At 25.9% G+C, this 13,537-nt stretch overlaps 1 protein-coding gene across 1 annotated transcript in view; it reads left to right on the top strand.

Moving 5' to 3' along the window:
• Positions 1 to 4,397: 4,397 nt before the first annotated feature.
• The window catches only part of LOC117176969 (alpha-tocopherol transfer protein-like), a 30,238-nt gene continuing 21,098 nt past the window's right edge, over positions 4,398 to 13,537 (top strand). The window contains exon 1 of the mRNA XM_033367398.1: positions 4,398 to 4,527. The gene's annotated coding sequence lies outside the window, so the exon portion shown is untranslated. The remainder of the gene's footprint in view (positions 4,528 to 13,537) is intronic.

The following is a 13,537-nucleotide window of genomic DNA, read 5'->3' as shown; positions in this document are numbered from 1 at the left end:
AGCGTATTTTAACTAATTAAAATTAGCTGTTTTGCGATTTTTATAATAATGACAACTCAAGTCACCGGAACCAAGTTTTTTGGAGAAAAAGAGTATCACTTGTGATATTGCTATCAGTAATACGTTCCTCTTGCCTTTTTTGTGTAAAAACACGCGAATTTATTTTTTAAAAAAGCAGAATTTGTTGGGCTGCAAGATTAGACGAATTTTGTGGCAAGAGGATAATGCTGGCTAACAAAGAATTCTTTAAGAGACAAATAAAAATAGAAAAATCCTCTTAACACTGAATTTAAGGCCATCTGCCGAGTGGGTCACGTGACCAGGTTCCTATTTTACCGACACTTTTTGTATTTCCTAACTTATTTTGTCACGAAGCACTACATCGAGTTGAAAAATTACTTGCAAAAAAAACTTGTTTTATAATTATAAAAAGTTAGGACCAGGCCCACCTTTCTTATTGCTTCTTATTTATTTTACCTTATTTTCAACTCGATGTAGCGCTTCGTTAAAAAATAAGTTATGAAATAAAAAAAGTGTCGGTAAGGTAGAAATCTGGTCACGTGACGTACTCATCACATTGCCTTTAGAAAAAATTCCATTTGTCTCAAGGAACATTCTTTTGGTACAAAACGACATTTCTCTGAATGTCATTATCTTTTTCTTTTTTCTAGAAAATGACAGTATTTAATTTATTTTTTTGTATGCATACCATGATTTTTCAGAGGCTTAAGGCTGGCGAGAGCTAGAAAGGGGGTAAACGTATTGTAAGCAGGTAAAGCTTGACCATGGAAAGAGTTGGAAACGGGATATGCGGACAATAAGCAGGTGAAGTCTAAGTCTGGCGAGAGCTGAAAAGGGGGCACACGGGCAATGAGGGGTAAAGATAGGGCATGGTAAAGCTGGAAAGGGGGCATGTGGACAATGAGGGGTAAAGTTTGGTCCCGCGGGTGATATAAAGGAGCACTAGGACAATGATGTGGTGAGTTTTTAACATCAGAGAATTGGTAAGGGCACAGTGACAATAATGGGTGAAGTTTTAGCCTAGGGAGAGCTGAAAAAGGGGTACGTAGGTAATGCGACCCAATTTCTACTAAAAAAAACATGTTTTGACTGATTTAATTAGTGAAGTTTACTGATTACGTCATTCAAAATGACTTTGTTGATCATTCACGACTACTGGTTTGATCATTTGACGTTATTAATTAATTAAATTTGGCTGAAAAAAGCTGAACAAATCTTTTTTTGACTGTTTTTTATTAAGAATAAAAATATTTTGGACTGCAATATCGACTATTACTTTTCCTGTTGACAATTCATCTTTTAAAAAATTCGTCTTCTAGGTCGTAAATTTCACTGTGGTTGCTATTTTAAATACCTTGCTGAAGATTCACTGTTTTGTCGGTTAAAATTAAATTTTTTGAACTGAAAGTTTATCTATTCTATTTAATTTCCCGTATTTTAATTAAAATTTGTCTTTATTTGTAGAAAATAATTTTTTTTCGCTGGAAATAATCTTTTTGTTTAAATTCAACTGCTTTTTATTGGAAATTAAAATATTTATGGATTCAATTTGAACTGCTTTTTATTTAAAATTGAAATCTTTTTAATTCGCAATATTAGATATTACATTTTTCGTTCAAAATTCAGCTTTTTTCATTGCAAATTTTTCTACCTGGTTGAACTACTTTGTCAAAAATTTATATTTTTGGTAAAAGATTCATGAATTTTCTTGAAAATTCATTTTGGGTTGAAAATTTAATTTGAAAAAATTTAATTACTGTTTTATCGTGAAAAATAATTTTCTTAAATTAAAATAAATTAAAATATTTCTTCATTTTGAAATTTAACTTTTTTGATAGAAAATTAATCGTCTTTGCGGAAAATGAATTTGGTAAAAAAAGTTGAAAATTTATCTTTTGGGTTGAAAGTTTAACTACTTTATTTAAAATTCTCTTTTTTAAACAATTTTTTTAGATTAAAGTTCAACTATTCTTAGATGAAATATTTTTGGTAGAAAATTCATCTTTTTGATCGAAACTTCAAGGAATTGGTTGCATACATTTTAATTAACATATACATTTTAAATGTTAATAAATTTTAGTCAACCTACATTTTTTCGAGAAAACTTTACTAGTTCTCTTTCTTAAAAATATTCACTTATTTCTCAATATTAAACTGCAACTTACACATTTTAAAGAAACTGTTAGATCATAATCGTAATTCTCCTCCTCCTTCTAGTGGTGCTCCTTTTCCAGCTCTCCAAACCCCATTACATAATTATAAGTGTTCTTCTCCTCTTCCTTCTCCACCTCCTCATCGGCATTGTGCCCCTGTTCCAGAACTCCAAAACCTTATACATAATAATAAGTGTTCTCCTCCACTTCCAACTTCTCCTTCTCCTCTTCCTCCTCCTCCTCCTTCTCTTCCTCCTCGTGGTGTTCCTTTTCCAGTTTTTCAAGCTCCCAGAAATATTCATTAGTGTTCTCCTTTATCATGACTCCTCTATTTCCAGCTCTTCAAATCCTCAAAACATAATTATAGGTGTTCTATTCCTCCTCCTTCTCCACCCGGTTGCCCTTTTTACAGCCTTTGAAGACTCAGATATGCCATTCAAGACTCGGAAGACTCAGATATGCTATTATGCCCCTTTTACAGATCTCTAAAACCTTATACATAATATTAAGGGTCCCCCTCCTCCTCCTGGTGTCCCTTTTCCAGCTTCTGAAGACTCAGGAATAGTATAAAGTGTTCTCATCATCATGATGCCCCCTTTCTCTTTTACAGATCTCCAAAACCTTATACATAATATTTAGGGTCCTCTTCCTCTTCCTCCTCCTCCTCCTCCTCCTCCTCCTCCTCCTCCTCCTCCTCCTGGTGTCCCTTTTCCAGCTTCTGAAGGCTCAGACATAATCATAAGTGTTCTTATCGTCATGATGCCCTTTTTCCAGATCTCCAAAACCTACATACTAATAACTGTCCTTCTCCTCCTCCTTCTAAATGTGCCCCTTTTCCAGCCCGTTAAGAGCCAGACATAATCATAAGTTCTCATTGCCACTTTATTGAAAACACATTTTATTCGCTCAAAAATTCTCTAAAATTGCATCGCACATTTTTGTGAGAAAGTTTTTTATTTTTAAAATCTTGAAAAATACGAGATACGTATAAACTAATAGCGCCATTCGATTTATTAATTTAAAAATTCATTTTTTTATAATAGGACAAAAAGTCCTATTAGTTTTACAATAATTTTATGAGAAATTTTTTTTTTCACTTTTTATATATTATTAAAATTGCAATGAGAAAATTCCAATATTATTTCATATTAATGATCTTATACATTAGACTAATTTTAATATTTCAATTTTTAATAACGCTGTTTTGCCTTTCTGAAATGTTTTTTTTTTATTACATTGTTTTGAAAATATAAAATGTCTATGCCGATTGAATTTCAAACACTATTATTAATTTAATTTTTTTAACTGAAAATTCATCTATTCTATTTAACTGCACGTATTTTAATTAAAATTTTTCTTTATTTGTAGAAAATAATTTTTTTAGCTGAAAATGATCTTTTTGGTTAAATTCAACTGCTTTTTATTTGAAATTAAAATATTTATGGATGAAATTTGAACTGTTTTTTATTTAAAATGTAAATCTTTTTAATTCGCAATATTAAATATTACCTTTTTTATTTAGAATTCAGCTTTTTCATTGAAAAGTATTCTACCTCGTTGAACTACTTTGTCAAAAATTCATGTTGTTGGTAGAAAATTCATGATCCATTTTTAATAAAGATGTTTTGCATTCCTGAAATGTTTTAATTTATGACTTTTTTTTAGAAAATATAAAATGTCTGTGCCGATTGAATTTCAAACACTGTATGGTTGATTTAATTTTTTTAACTGAAAATTGATCTATTCTATTTAACTTCACGTATTTTAATTAAAATTTTTCTTTATTTGTAGAAAATAATTTTTTTAGCTGAAAATGATCTTTTTGGTTAAATTCAACTGCTTTTTATTTTAAATAAAAATATTTTTTGTTGAAATTTGAACTGTTTTTTATTTAAAACTCAAATCCTTTCAATGCTCAATATTAAATATTACCTTTTTTTTAGAATTCAGCTTGTTTAATTAAAACTCAAAAACAAGTGGAAATTATTTAAAAAATTAAAAAATTATAATCCTTCTACAATCGTTTGACACAATTTGAATATTATAAGTTTACGTTTTGAAAATTTCCTTTGGAATGTATTTTTTGGTGAATAAAGGTATTTAGTATGTTCCGTATAAGCTCACTTCTCAACCACACGATGAATCTTTTTAATTTTTTATCACTGAAACTGGTGTACTGAGTCAGTCAGGGACGCACCGAGAAGCCAAGAGGGACGCACCGAGAAGCCAAGAAGCAAAGAAGGATCAGGAGAGTGGAGAAAGAATGAAAGATCGGAAATTATAAAAGTGGGCCTAGTACGTACAAAGAGGCCAGTCGTTCACTAGTGTCCCGCTTGAAGACTACGCTTCAAGGGTACGTCTCTCTCACTCCTCTGAAGTTAGTCTATCCATTCAAAACTCAATTCTTCCTGCCCTTTCGGATTGTGTTACAATTTTTCAAAGTGGATTCTCATCATTGGATTGTGTACATTTAAGATCAAATCTTCTCACGGTATCGTAACCGAAAGGAGAAAGTGAAAGGACCATTGTAGAACAAGGAAAATTGGTCTCTCGAAAAATCAAAAAGACAAAGTTCACTCTGTCATGTAGATTTTTTTTATTATACCATTTGTCATGATCCCACTTTTTTTCTTATTTAAATTTTCTAAAATTATCCTGTTAAAGTCTTTTAAAGAACGGGAGGACCTTCCAAAGGCATAATGTGCACAGTGGATAATCATTAACTAAGAGCAAAAATAAAAGAAAAATAATTAATTTAAATTTAAGTTTATTAAGTTTATTATTCTGATTGAACATTTAATTTGAAAAAATGTAATTAGTGTTTTATCGTTGAAAACTAATTTTCTTAACATAAAATTTAACCATTCATTTTCTGACTGAAAATTGTTTTTTTTGCGGAAAATGCATTTAAAAAATTTAATTATCTGTTTTAGTTTTGAACATTGTCAAAGCTTCATTTTTTTTATTAAAGATTCATCATCTTAGTTAAATTCATCTATTCGGTTGAAAATTGAACTATGTTGTTTAAAATTTATTTTTTCATTTTGAAATTGAACTTTTTTGATAAAAAATTAATCGTCTTTTCGGAAAATTAAAGATTTATCATCTTAAACTATGTTCAATTTGGGAAATAAATCTATCATTTTTTAAAATAAAAAGGTAGCATTTTAGAAATAAATAACGAACAAAAGGGAAATTTTCGGGGAAGCAAAAAAGCAGTCTGTAAAATCAAAATCATTATTCAAATTTAAAACAAAAGTCCACTCCCAAGCTGAAGTATTTCTGAATTAAAATAAAAGAAGTTTCACTAAAAAAAAAAAAATTATTTAGGTTTATGAAAATATATGTGGAATTTTACAATTTCAAAGGGGCACCAATCTAAATTTCGATTAGGCTCGACTCTGGAACACGCTCAAAAATTACATTTCTAGTTAAAAATAAAAAATACATTATTCGAGATTACGCGATTCAAAAAGAAATTAAAATTTTTTACTATAATAAAAACTTGCTACCGAGATATGGGAATTATGAAAGAGAATAATAAATTTTTCATCCAAAAAACGTATCTTATGTCAATGCTAAAATGTTGAAAAAAAATTATGATTTTACAATTTTAACTAATTTTTGATTAAAAATTTAACTATATGGTTGAATGTGTAACTATTGTGTAAAAATTTAATTTTTTGGATGCAGATTCATCTCTGGTTGACAATTTTAATATTTTGTTGAAAATTAACTTTTTTCAAAAGAATTCACATTTTTGGATTGAAAATTTAATTTTTTTGTAGAAAACTCGTCTTTTTGGGTTGCAAATTAACTTTTTTATTGTAAATTCATTTTTTCAGCTTGAAAGTTTTATTTGTAATTGTTTTTATTTGTAGAAAATGTTGTCTTTTTCGGTAAAAGATTCAACTATTTGGTTGAAAATTGAACTTTTTCGATTTGGAAATCCCACTATTGTATACAAAATTCTTTTTTTGATCGAAAATTCCAATTTTTTGTAAAAAAAAATTTTTTTTAGAAAATTAAACTATTTTGTTAAAAATTTACTTTCTTCATAAAAGATCATCTCTTCGGCTAACAAAATCATCTTTTTTTCACAAATTTATATTTTCGGGTGGAAAATTTAATTGCTTATTTGAAAATAAACTTTTTGATGAAAAAACATTTTTTCGTTTTGAAAATTCGTTAGTTTTATCAAAAATTCGTCATTTTGGTCAAAAATTCAAGTTTTTTGTGAAAAAACTTGTCTTTTCAACTTGAAAATTAATGCATTTTTTTGAAAATGAACATTTTGTTGAAATTTTATATTTGGGGTTGAAAATGAAACACTTTTCTAAAAAAAAAATTGTCTTTTTGGACGAAGATTCAAGTATTTTGTAAAAAATTCATTCTTTTGTGTTAAAAATTTGACTCTTTTTATAAAAAATTCTATTTTTAGCCGACAATTTAAGTATTTTGAATGGGTTGAAAATGTAACTTTTTAATTGAAAATGAACTTTTTTAAAAGCTCATAACAAAAGTATTTTGGTTGAAAAGTTGAAATGATTTGTAAAAAATTCGTCATTTCGGGTTAAAAATTTAATTGTTTAATGGAAAAGGAACTTTTTTGTTGAAGATTTAGTTTTTCGGAATTAAAATTTAACTTTCCTATAAAAAAAAGATTGCTTTTTTTGGTCGAAAATTCTAGTGTTTTGTTCAAAATTCGTCTTTTTGTGTTGGGAATTGATCTATTTTATTGAAAATTAAATTTTCGTAAAAAAACTATTTTTTTTCGATATAAATTCAACTATTTTCTACCAAATTTGTCTTTTTTAACGAAAATTCAAGTTTTTTCAACATAATTTGTCTTTTTCGGTAGAAAAGTTAACTGTTAAAATAAATAAAAAAAATTGGTTTTTATGTTGAAAATTTAAGTGCTTTTTGAAAATTAATTTTTTTGTTGAAAATTTATATTTTCGGGTTGAAGATTCAAGGGTTTTATAAAAAAATTCGGTATGTTACTCGAAAATTCAAAGTTTTGTAAAAAAATTAGTCATTTTGGGTTATAAATTTACCTGTTTAATCGAAAATGAACTTTTTTCGAAAATTCATTTTTTCGAGTTTAAAATTCAACTATTCACTAAAAAAGATTGTATTTTTGGTCGAAAATTCACGTGTTTTGTTCAAAATTCATTATTTTGGATTGAGAATTCATATTTTTTACAGAAAATTAACCTCTTCTGATCAAAAATTGTTTTCTCGGATTAAAAATTCAATTTTCATTAAAAAATAATTAAACGTTTTGGACGAAAATTCAAGTGTTTTGTAAGAAAGTAGTCTTGTTTGGTTATAAATTAAACTGTTTAATCAAAAATGAACTTTTTTTTTGAAGATTCATTTTTTCGAGTTTAAAATTCAACTATTCTATAAAAAAGATTGTATTTTTGGTCGAAATTTTAAATGTCTTGTACCAATTTTATCTTTATGGGTTAAAAATTTAATTTTTTTTTTATAATCTTTTTTTTAAACAATTTTTTTATTGAAAATTTAACAGTACAAAGAGTGCAGTTTTTCACTAATATCCCGCTTGAAGACTACCTTTGAAAGGTGTTACAATTTTTAAAAGTGGATTTTCATGATTACATTTTGTATACATATTTAAGATAAATCAAATCTTGTTTCGGTAACGCAACCGAAAGGAGAAAGTGAAAGGACCTTTTTAGAACATGGGAAAATTGTCCTTCGAAGAATTAAAAAGACAAAGTTCAATGTGTCATATAGATGCAAAATAATTTTTATTACAAAATAAACTTTTCAAATTACTATTTATTTTTTAGCTTTATTATATTTTCATTTGTTTTTAATGTTATATAAATACAATTTTCATAACGAAAAAATTTAATAGTTAATTTCTTCATTCAAAAAATAAAGAATTTTAAGTCAAGACCCGTTGAAATCATCATAAAAAAAAACATTTTTTTTTAATTTACAGCCAAAAAGATTAATTTTCATTCAGTTTTATTTGAATAAATATTTTCCAAAAGACATGAATTTTCTACAAAAAGATCAATTCTCAACGACAAATGTAATCTTCAAAAATGTATGTTTTGTTTTTAAAATCTTTTCAAGATTTTAATTTCTTTTTTATATTTTTTTTAAATTTTCTAAATATATTTGAAAAGGATTCGAATTTTTGCAAAAATGTTGAAAAAATACAAAAATTGCCTTAAAATATTCCGGATTGTTTTTTTTTTTTATAATTTTGTAAATCTTGTGGAATGTTGTGAAATCCTTTTTAAATATTCTCTTAAAATATATTTGGTAAGATAAAAAATCATTTTGAATTTTCCCAGAAATCTAAAAAAATGTATTCTCTTGAAACCTTTCGAAACTTTTAAGAAGCATCTAAATACTTTGTTTAAAATCATCAAAAATCAACATATTGTTTTAAACTTATTGAAATATTTTTAAGTTTATTATTTTTGTATCTTTTCAAAACTTCTAAATATCAATTAAAGGCAATTTTAATTCTTCCGAAATTTTAAGAGACAACTCGAAATATTGTAAAATTCTTTTCAATATTTTCTGAAAAAAAAAACGTTTCAAAATAAAAAATGAATTATAATCTGAAAGGAAAAATAATTTTAATGCAACTTAAAAATGTAGAATAACTATTTATTTGTTAAGTTTCTTTATTTATTTTCTTTAAAGTTACATAGATACAATTTTAACAATAAAAAAAATGTTTGAAGATTTCAGATATGTCTTGTATCTGGAAGATATCTAAAAAATTTTTCTATTATCTGAAACTTTTAAAAATTAAAATTGTAGTTCGAAGTTTTTAAAAATATAGATTTTCTTTTAAGTTCTTTGAAATATTTTTAAAATTTATATTATTTTCGAAATTGTTAAAAAAACATTTAAATATATTTTGAATTAATTCGAACTTCTAAAACTTTTAAAAAATTCAGCAAAATTGAAACTAATTCCTTAAAAATTTTCCAGTCTTTTTTGAAAATTTGGGAAACTTTTTATGATGTTTTAACATCTTTTTAGGCTTAATCTAAAATTCAATGTTGTGAAATAAAAATTTATTTCAAATCTTCATTTAAAAAAATGTGTACTGTTTCAAGTTGTTTTTAAATATTCTCTTCGAATTAATTTTTAAAAATAAAGAATCAAAGATATACAGAGAATATCCTTAAAATTTGCAATCGCAAGATATAGATTTACATTCTAAGGATGTATTTAGGACGTCGCCCACTGGATATGTGAGAAATAAATAAATCCGTCGTTTTTTTTAATTTTTATTTCGTCATTCAAGTATAACAACATTCTATCGAAAATACTGGTTTTCTCGGCGAGGCAGAAACGAGATAATCTGGATAATCCTGGAAATCTTAATTATTTTTGAATCTTGTAGTCGTACAGAAATATTTTCTTGAATATATAACATCAAAAACATTTGTAGCTTTCCTTATATTGGTACACTTTTTTTAATTTTTTTTTTGTTTTTAAAATTTTTATTATTATTTAGTCGTTGTTAATCTCCTTTCTATATGAAAAAGAATGAAAAATGACCAAAATTACATTTATTCGAAATATCGAAAAAGACTGAAATTTAATTCCCACTTTAACAATTCCAATAAAATTAATCAATTTTCTCTAATCAGAATCAATTTAATTTTGTCGTATTTTGAAAACTAAGGAATTTCCCACATAATTTGAATTATTTAACAGTAAATTAGTGTACACTTTTTTGTTTAATTTTCGTTTCTTTGAGTTTTAAATACTGTTTATTAATATTTCGTCGCTGTTAATATTCTTTTTGAATAACAAAGAATGAAAATTGACCCAAATTACAGTAATGCAAATTATCGTAAAAGACTGAAATTTAATTCCTACTTTACCAATTCCAATGAAATTAATCACTTTTCTCCATACAGAATCAGTTTATTTGTGTAATATTTTTGAACCTGATAAATTTCTACATAATTTGAATTATTTAAAAATAAAGTAGCGTCCAATTTTATGATCAGAAAGATCTTCATTATTTTTTTATTTTGTAGTTGTACAAAAATATCTTCTCAAATTTATAACAGAAAAAATATTTGTATCTTTCCTTATATTGATACACTTTTTTTTTTAATTTTCGTTTATTTGTGTTTTGGATGCTGTTTATTAATATTTCGTCACTGTTAATATCCTTACTGAATAATAAAAAATAAAAATTGACCCAAATTACAGTAATGCGAAATGTCGTAAAATACTGAAATTTAATTCCTACTTCCCCAATTCCAATGAAATTAATCAATTTTCTCCAGACAGAATCAATTTAATTGTATAATATTTTTGAACCTGACAAATTTCTACATATTTTGAATTATTTAAAAATAATTTAGCGTCGTTTTTTTTCTGGGATTCTCTTTTTCGAATAACAAAGAAATAAATTCGAACAATAATTAAAAGTTAAATAATTCTACAATCGCAATTGCATGTCACATAATTATAGTTATGTCATGTATCGTAAATGACTGAAACGTAATTTCTACTTCACCAATTCCAATAAAATTAATCGATTTTCTTAAAACAAAATCAAATTAATTTCTAAATATTTGCAAATAAATTAAACTCCAATCTTAATTATTCTTAAAATATGTAGTAGTATAGAAATGTCTTCTAAAAGCTAAAATGGAAATCTTTATTTTACAAAAAGAACGAAATCGAAGAAAAAAATGATTGAAAGTACTAAAAATGACTCTGGAATTGCAATCGGATGTCACATAATTAGAGTTATTCCGCGTATCATTTATTTTGAAATAATTAACTATTCAATTTTTTTTTTAAATTGATATTTTCTAGATGAAAATAAAACTATTTATTTAAAAATTTAACTATTTTGTTAAGAATTAAAATATTTATTTAAAAATTCAACTAATTCGTAGCAAATTAGCGTTGTTGTTTAAAAATCATATTTTTCGTTAGAAAATTCAAATATTTTGTAGAAAATTTTATTTCTTTGAAAATTAGTATTTTGTAGCGGAAGATAAATGTTCTTTGTTGAAAATTTATCTTTTAAGTTGAGGATCTAAATATTCTGGTAAAAATTCATCTTTTTTGTTTAAATTTAATTGGTTTAAAATTCGTTTTTTTAAACTTAATTTCGCTAATCAAAAAGTTAATAATTCAAAATTCATCTCGTTGGGTAAACAAGTCAATTGTTTAAAAAATTCTACTTTTTAAATTGAAAACTAAAATTTTTTTTAATTCTTCTTTTTTTCTTAGAAAATTATTCTTCTTAGATAACAATTCATCTTTGTAGGTTAAAAGTGTAGTTATTTATTAAGAAATTCATCTTTTTTATTAAAAATTTAATTATTTTGTTTAAAATTAGCCTATTTTGTTATAAAATAATATGTTTTAGTCGAAAATTCAACTGTTTTGTTGAAAATTCGTCCTCTATGATAGAAAAGTCATTATTCTTTGTTGAAAATTCATCTTTCTTTTTGATTTAAATTTGAAATCTTGTTTCCTTGAAATATAGACTATTACCATTTTTATTCAAAATTCATCATTTTTAATAGAGAATCAATCTTTTAAGTTGAAATTTTATTTCTTTAGTGCTGAAAATTGAACTAAATTGTAAAAAATTTCATTATTTTTAATATGCCGATTTTACTGTTTGATTAAAATTTCAACTATTTTCTTTAAAATTCCTCTCTTTTGCTTCTAAGTTCAACAAATTAATTAACATTTTTTTCTCTTTACTGAAGAATCTTTCTTGATTAAAAATTAAACTATTTTCTGAACAATTCACCACTTTCAGTAAAAACTCCACTTTTTTTAGTCGATATATCAGCTAATATATTCTGCGTTAAGAATTCACCTTTCACTACAAACGCGAAAAAACACAGAAAGAACACTAAATTTCTTACCTAATTCTTACTTTATAAGTTCCAAGAAAAGAGATTAATTTTATCCAATTACAATTAATTTAATTGTTAAATTTTTAAAAATAAATTAGCTCTCAATTTTAAGCGGGCCAATGTTTTAACTATTCTTGAATTTTTTGGTAGTAGAGAAATATTTTCTAAAACTTCGAACAGAAAATATATTTGGAGTGTTACTTACAATCGTTCGTTCAAAAAAAACATTGCATCTTTCTATTTCAAACTTTATTATTATTTTTCCTTTGGGAATGACTTTCGAATAACAAAGAACGAAAATTGAAACCAAAATCGAAAGTAACTCTGCAATCACAAACAATTAATCCAAAATATTTAATTTCGAAATATTTTTAAATAAATGAGTTTCAAATTTTAAGGATAGCGATACTTACATTTGAACATTATTTATATTTATATTTTAAATTTAATTTTGGCTCCTTAATGTTTTTAACTGTATTCATTACTATGTTGTCTTTTCCGAAAAAGGAACGGAAATAGAAATAATGATTAAACTTAAATCTGCAATTTAAGTTAGGAATTCCCTAATTATAATTATGCAACGTATCCTACAAGGCTGAAACTTAATTCCGACTTCAGCAATTTCAAGCAAATGAATCAATTTTCTCCAAATTAAAGCTTATCTATTTTTGAATTTTCTATTTGCACGTAATATTTTCTGATATCTAGAACCGAAAATCCATTTGTAGCGTTCCTTACATGAAGACTTTTTTTTTAATTTTCACTTGTTTGTGTTTTGAATTTTCTTCGTTACTATTTCGCTTCTGAAAATCTCCTTCCTGAACAACAAAGAACGAAAATTTAAATCAAAATCGAAAGTAACTCAGCGATCGCAATCGGACGTTCCCCAATTACAGTTATGCCATGTATCGTAAAAGCTTTACGCGAGCTCACATAATATAACGATATATCAACGTTTCATGTACAGCAACGATAACTATTGCTTTCTATGCGGAAGAAGCGTGCTTCCACATTTTAAGCCTATCTTTAGGCTAAGTAGATTTTACGGTCGACAATTGAGCCCCTGGATGCAATAACTCGCTGAGCGCTCGAAAACGCGTAAAAGTATTGTCTGCGCGGTGACATTACGAGTCAAAATCAAAAGTCCGAATTTGGAAAAATGAAAAATACTGCTCAATAGCTTTTTAAAAATGAATGCATGTGCCCGTTTAAACTTTTTTCGTAAACATTATAGTTTCCGTTAAAAAAAATAAAAACTGATGATTTTTTAATCGAAAAATCCATGTTTTTCAAAACTTAAATCGCCGCTGAACAGCCATTTTTCAACTTATCAAAATTTTTTTTTTTGAGTATTGTTCAGGAAGGTCTAGCGTTGAATACAGTATCAAAAAATATATCAAAAGTTAATATTAATTGAATGTTTTTTTAATCCGATTGAAAAACCATGTTTTTCGA

The sequence above is a fragment of the Belonocnema kinseyi genome, chromosome 7, assembly GCF_010883055.1.
Source record: "Belonocnema kinseyi isolate 2016_QV_RU_SX_M_011 chromosome 7, B_treatae_v1, whole genome shotgun sequence".
NCBI lineage: Eukaryota > Metazoa > Arthropoda > Insecta > Hymenoptera > Cynipidae > Belonocnema > Belonocnema kinseyi.
Note: the sequence above shows the minus strand (reverse complement) of the source record. Positions and strands in the feature narration are given on the sequence as shown.